The sequence below is a fragment of the Aegilops tauschii genome, chromosome 6, assembly GCF_002575655.3.
Source record: "Aegilops tauschii subsp. strangulata cultivar AL8/78 chromosome 6, Aet v6.0, whole genome shotgun sequence".
NCBI lineage: Eukaryota > Viridiplantae > Streptophyta > Magnoliopsida > Poales > Poaceae > Aegilops > Aegilops tauschii.
The window spans coordinates 17,832,965-17,839,688 of NC_053040.3; the positions used below are offsets into that span (position 1 = coordinate 17,832,965).

At 44.8% G+C, this 6,724-nt stretch overlaps 1 long non-coding RNA gene across 4 annotated transcripts; it reads right to left on the reverse strand.

Moving 5' to 3' along the window:
• Nucleotides 1–1,601: 1,601 nt before the first annotated feature.
• On the reverse strand, nucleotides 1,602–4,877 carry LOC109765388 (uncharacterized). 4 transcript variants are annotated; one of them, XR_006664923.2, is made up of 7 exons: nucleotides 4,419–4,877; nucleotides 3,916–4,018; nucleotides 3,694–3,815; nucleotides 2,912–3,092; nucleotides 2,304–2,429; nucleotides 2,053–2,215; nucleotides 1,602–1,970 (listed from the first exon to the last, which is right to left on the reverse strand). It is a non-coding gene; the product is annotated as an uncharacterized lncRNA (long non-coding RNA). The 4 variants fall into 4 exon arrangements; XR_005759071.3 differs by having other exon boundaries at nucleotides 2,053–2,095; nucleotides 2,170–2,215; nucleotides 2,304–3,092; XR_006664924.2 differs by having other exon boundaries at nucleotides 2,304–3,040.
• Nucleotides 4,878–6,724: the final 1,847 nt, after the last annotated feature.

The following is a 6,724-nucleotide window of genomic DNA, read 5'->3' on the forward strand; positions in this document are numbered from 1 at the left end:
AACACATCGAGGCGTCGTAACCAACGAGAGCAGACAAATTTGTAGTCCAGAAGATGTGGAGAAGCGAGCGGGCACCGAATGCCAGTACACCGCTGCACCACCTCCCGCTAAACTTCTTAAAATGCAGCTAGACAGTAATCACTTGTTGGTTGACTGAAATGAACCAATCTTTCTTAATTCTAAAATTGATGTAGTTAAGCCAAGTCACTCTTATAATTATAGCACCAGACCTATTAGAGCATCCGCAAAGACTGACTCTATGGTCCCTTCACACCATCTAGAGTAAATAGTAACATACTGGTACTTCCAATGTGGTTTGTTAATTTAACCAAAGCCTTGCTTGTTGAGCGGATCCCCAGTTGTCGTATGAATTGTAGCTCAATCACTGCCACTTAATATAAGACGCCGATGATGTATGGTCAGACGACAGTGCCCGGCTGGCAATCTGCGATCAAGACGCCACCGCCGCCGTCCTACTGTATATGTTGACGTAGGCATGTGGTCTTTGGAAATCCATGAGGCAACGAGGATTGGGAACGGCCCCGGAGCGAGTGACTTCGATGCGGTGGCAGCCCCAGTAAAGTGATGAGCATAAGCCGCCGATGGCAATGCGGATAGAGTTCTGGATGATGAACTGGTCTACATGTCCTGGCTCGAAGTCGAACCAGCCGCCCTTGGTGTCGATGAGTGTGACAAAGCCTCCATTAGCATGAAGAAAACCACCAAGTCGGTCCTGGCTTCGGGATGGCTGAAGCCTTGAAGGTTTAGAGCTCAAAATTGCAGTCACACAGGACGTTGCGGTGAATTAAAATGAAGTAATGTAAAGCCGTAAATGAAATTGAAGCAAATTAATTAATCCAGAGGGGCTACACAAAGGTTCTAGATTCCTATCAAGACTGTCTCAAGTGCCTATAGCGCAGCCGACAATGCCGTGAACAGCAAAACGAGAGCAATGACAAGTGTGATGATGCCCAGCAGTTGAGTAGATACGGCCCATTGTACTGTCTAGTGTGCTTCCCAATCTCTGTGATCACCATTGGCGTGCACAGGCACATGTCTTCGCTATCCTGGGACCTACCATTCCCAATTGATCTTCTAAACCACTTCTGAAAACTATAGTGGGTTCTTTTTTAGCACCATGCATTAGCTTTGGCTCCCAGGTTCTCGCATTGATGCATGGTTCATTTTTATAGTTGATTGATTCAGCCACCTCTATGTGGAAAGGATTGTGATTGATCTTAACCATGGTCATGTTTAGAGCTAAAAAGTTCTCATGTACTATCTGGTCCAAATTGTATATCTACCTCTTTAATTTGACTAGTAAATATGCCCGTGCGTTGCAACGGGAGAAAAATATATTATGCATTATTCTCACAAGTGTTTATCCCACACAGAAATTACCATTGGCCCATTGTTAGATCATGCTCATAGTTGCTAATTCCTATCACTTATATCTACAACTGCCTCCGCTTGACTATAGGTGCCCGTGCATTGTGATGGAATATAACTCTGGTAGCAGTAATGAGCATTCCATTATTGATCCATTTATCTATAGCAACCGACTTCCATCAGTGCATATTAATATACCACATATAGGCCCATGAACAACGTGCTTCTCAAATTGAATTGATACAGTAGCAACATAAGGGGAAACAAAAGCCTAATTTTTTCCCCATATATAGCTGTCTATCAATCAATAATAACGTATCAAAGCTCCATGGATTTAGCCCACTAATAAGATGAAAATAGAACATACATATTCTTACCATTGCTTTAGTTGTTGATATCTATCATCTCTAAATGTCAATCACAAAAACACTATTACATGGACATAAAAAATGAACTGTGTATTGTTATCTTCCTACATACATTGCAACTTCCGAAGAAGATTCAAACTGAAAAGAACAGCATGATGCTCTGAAATTCTTTGGTGCAAAAGAAAAATGCCACATTGTCTAGTCACTCATATCCTGTCGGCACCATAGTTCATATCAAGCCTTCGCATTTTGACAAGATCAAAGAACTCGTGAGATAACTGGAGAGAAATTATACCTTTGGAGGGCGTGTGCACCGTACATAACACATTGTAAACCCACTGAAAAAATAAATCATGAACACATTCAGTGGTTGGCTGGTCCGCTACCTGAGAGTTATGATTTGAGACCTTACATGCATCTTCCCTTGGAGCATTCCCATCCTGACCTTTAGGACTTTCCTTCAAGCAGTATCGGATCAAAGTGTCATAAAGTGTTTAGAGACAGTAGTGCGTTTATGGCAGATCTCCCTGTATGAAGACGGTTTACCTGCTCCTAAAGAAATTGACTCTCAACAAAGTGACTCAGCTGAGGACCGTTGCACCTTGTTGCTACCTCTGAAATTTCCAATGAACTTTTAAAATATGGTGTGATGTGGCACTGCATGTACTGGTTCTGATAAAACAAATTGCCATTAGATTTGTTTATCCATATTTTCATAAGTGGATGATAAAGTACATCAGCATAATTAAAGTACATAGCACTAAATGGATGCTCAAGGGCTCACACACTGTGGAAAAACAATACACTGCAACTTGATCTAGTAGAGTGAATTTCAATATTTGGCTGTACTATATTGATGTTTCGACTTATAGCTTCATAGGCATGAGCAACTTGATTAGTAAAAGCAGCCCGCCAAGCCTCCCCCGGCAAGCTCAGAGATTTGAATATTTGGTTGTACTGCAGCAGGTCATATGTAGGTAAAAGCATACACAGTGAGAAGAATGCTGCTAAAAAATTAAATTGAAACAAAAGATGAACTGCACATAAAAATATTCAGTCCAGCAGGCCCATGATCATTTGTGGGACAAAGTTTTTGAATCAGCAATGCACCACTTCTACATGTGCCCTGTCGCAATGAAAGTATGGCACCTGACCTGCCGCAAGCACGCAAGTCTGGTGCCTAGGATTCCAAATCTTCAGAGTTAGAAGCCATCGTGGTGGAGCTTTTGTGCTTCTTGACATAGGAAGGATGCGGTGACAGGGTCGTACGCTGGTTAACATATCTGGAATAGAAGGATATTCTCCAATTAAATCGACGAGTCCTCTCTGTGTCAACTGAAATTACATATCAGTAATTAAATATAGATAAATAGAAAAAATGTATGTTATATATGCTCACTCTGAAGAGATAAAACAATGATTTGATGTTAGAAATGAAGATTAATTGCATAGTTACTCTGTTGCAGGATAATTTCATATGATTTTTTTACATATTAACTTCACTAATCTGGAGCCTTATTCTTTTATAAAATGGAAACTATGCAATTCAGATGGTGTACAACTCAAGTACACCATGCACGCCTGTATTTTGGACAGGAACAGATCTATATATATTCTGATTACCAGCAGGATTATACAATCTATTGACATTAATCCAAGAAATCTAGACAGATGGTTTTGCAAAAATGTCAAACGTATAAAATATTCAGAACCTACACATCTTAGGTCTGAGAGCCAGAAGGATTAAATATACAATGGAGATAATCTGAGACTTAGCATGTGAATGAAGAAATAAGAGTACAGCACACAACATCGAAATCCTCTCCATGAGAATTATCAACTTATTTCATTGGCTAACACTCGAATTAGTAAATATTAGATCAAGTAAGACGGAAAAACTCGCTAAATCCTCATTTGAAGATCAATGCTATCTCACCTAAAAGTGACCTTGTCTTCCGGTGTCTGTCTCTCTTGATGGAAGGAATGTAGCCCTTCTGCGCGGATTTTGTGGTGCCGCTTGAGGAGATGCAGCTCATATCTCTTGCTGTAGTGCCCTTCCTTTGCGTCATAATCAGGTCAAGAGTGTTATTGTTGATATAGCCTACAAGTTTATTTGTTTATTTTAGAGCAGCGAGTTTTAAGGATAAGAATTACTCACCTGCATAGTGGGTGCAGTCGTGCAGATATAGTTCGGCCACTCTGCAGCCTGGCCGATAATGATGGTTCACTTAGTGTGCTTCAAACTTCCGTTCATACACAATCTGGTTCAAACTTTTAGTCAGTACCTCCAGTGCCATGGTGAAAAGCATCAGGTTACTGAAGAATATGTGGATGTAAAATATGTATATATACTTTTGAAAGGGTACTAATTAGACGATAGTGATCAGCCTTCAAACTGTAAAGAGTCATTAGCAAACCATGGAGGTACTGGCTCAAGCATCAAACTTTATTTGGGCAAAATCAACACTGCTTTTAAGGTTGCAACTGAACACGATTTAACACATACATGGACAAATCATATCAAACTTTGGCTACTCAGTCAACAGCCAAATTGTGAAACAGAACATACGAAGAGTTCAATAAAAGGGGGATGTACAATAAAATTTAGCACAGCTGTGTATATGGCAGATCTGCAGATGCACAAATTAAATGGGGGTTTACCTTGCCCATGCACATCTCGATGTGCCGGCCAAAGTGGCCAACGACTACGGGCCGGCCAGCTGATGGTGGGGGGTCGTTGGACTCAGGCGTGCCCTTGTCTCCACCCCTTCCCCTCTCCTCGCCGCTAGGGTGGTCGCTGGCGACGCGCGACCCAAGCGCGGAGCTCAGTCCCTTGATGGATGGACCTGTCGCCTGCTCTACGAGAGAAGCGGGAGGGTGGTGCCAAGATGGATAGGGCGGCGACGTGCGCGGGTGGGGCGGCGGCGTGCTCGCTGTCTTGCTCTGGGAGGTGATCTTGCCCGAGGAGGGGTCCACATGGAGGGCGGCGCTCCATGGCAGCAGAGGTAGGCACACCCGCCTCCTACCCTGCCGGTGTGCCTAGCGCGCCGCCGGCCGGGCGGGGCGGGGCGGGGCAGGAGGTGGCAGCGGGCTGGAGGTTGAGAAGGGATCAGGAGGGAGAGCGGATTGAATTCTTACAGATATAGGGGGTTTTCTATAAAACGAAACGTTTTTTCCAGATACACTAAAGTAGGGACTGCGGGTTGAGTGCATAAAAACCACGGGGGCCTTTTTATAAAAGCGCCACGACGGTGAACCCGGCATGCTCAACCTGTGCTTTATTATTATTGGGAAAGATTAAGGTAAACATTTGCAAACGGTGCGCCGGCCGAGCGTTCGGCCGGTCGCCAAGCTCACGTCGCTACGCACTCCTGGCCCAGTCCTGGCCCACCACCCACAAAGCCAAGTCTATCCCCACCACTTTCATTTATCCCCTCGCATATTCTGGAGACCACAGAAGGCGTCTCGTCCTTCCATCCCCCTTGCTCAATCTCTCTTTCCTGTCTTCTTGTGCTCTCTCTTCAAGAATCCACACCCAATCCTGATGACATTGAGTTTGTTTTTGTTGCCTTATTTGTTCCCCGCGATTTTTTCCACCAAACATCCATGAGAGGGGGTGAGCTCGTTCGTGTTTTTTGCTTTTCTGTCTCATGTCCTGCGCAATACGCCATGGAATCACGAGGTTGAGCTCAAGTACATGCTGCTCACACATGCTCGGCTCCTTGGAGCTGCGAGCAAGGGGCCCGAATACTGGGCTGCAAGCTCGCGCACCGCGCTACATCACCATGGTGCGCGACGATGGCGACCGGTTCCTGCTCAGGCAGCGATGCTGGAACCGACGGACTAGGGAGCTGCAACCGGCACATGACGATGCTGGAACCAGTGTCCCCTGATGCTGGAACCTCACGTGTCCTAGGCAGGTGACACATTTTTTGCTGGAACCGCCTTTTTTTTTCTACAATGGGCACTTGTCTTTTCTTTTGCATGAGGCTATTTTGCTGGAACCAGCATTACTATTTGCTGGAACTGGCTAATTCATTTGCTACAATTAGCTTATCGCTTTTTGCTGCTGAGATTTTTGCTGGAACCACCATTAAGTTTTATTGGAATCGGCAAATCTATTTGCTTCAACCGAGTACCAGAGGTTTTTGTTGCATTCAATTTTTGCTGGAAATAGCATCAAGTTTTGTTGGAACCGACAAATCTATTTGCTTCAACCGAGTACCAGAGCTTTTTGTTGCATTCGATTTTTGCTGAAAATAGCATCAAGTTTTGCTGGAACCACCTAATCTTTTTGCTTCAACCGTGTGTTGGAAGTTTTTGTTGCTTTTTAGATTTGTTTTTGCTGGACATGGCGGTGGCGGTGCAAGTCAATGACGGCGGCGAGCCGGAGACGGAGACGCCGGAGATGCTGCAACCATGGCGACCACATGCTGGAACCCGTCTGTGTTCGAGCTGCAACCATGGAGAGTGGAGGCACCCTAGACAAGCGCAATAGCGCGAGCGCCGGCGAACACGGGTGGGCGGTCGCGGTGGCACAGGTGACCGGCCAGCACGAGATGCAGAGGACAAGTGTGGGCGGCCAGCGAGCGCGCAGATTCTAGCCGGCGAGTGCGCGGATTCTGGGCGGGGAGCATGGATTTTAATCACTTCGAGCGTGGTTGACCTTTTAGAGACAGAGGAAAGTTGTATCGTACGGTTGGAAAAATTCTTATCGTACGCTCGGCAGCCGACCGGCGCCTATCACTGCCGAAAGATTAATGAGCTACATTCACCCTTTTGTAAACAATTGTTTGTACAGAGGATGGCAGCACACCCATGTTTCTTTTAGAGAATAGGCAGTTGCCTGGATTGAGCGAACTGAAGCCCTTAAAGCTTTATACAAGTTATTAGGTGTGAATTAAGAAACAGAAAATAAGTAAGTTCGATACAAGCCTCAAGAAGCTCTTGGCTCACAAGGCAAAACT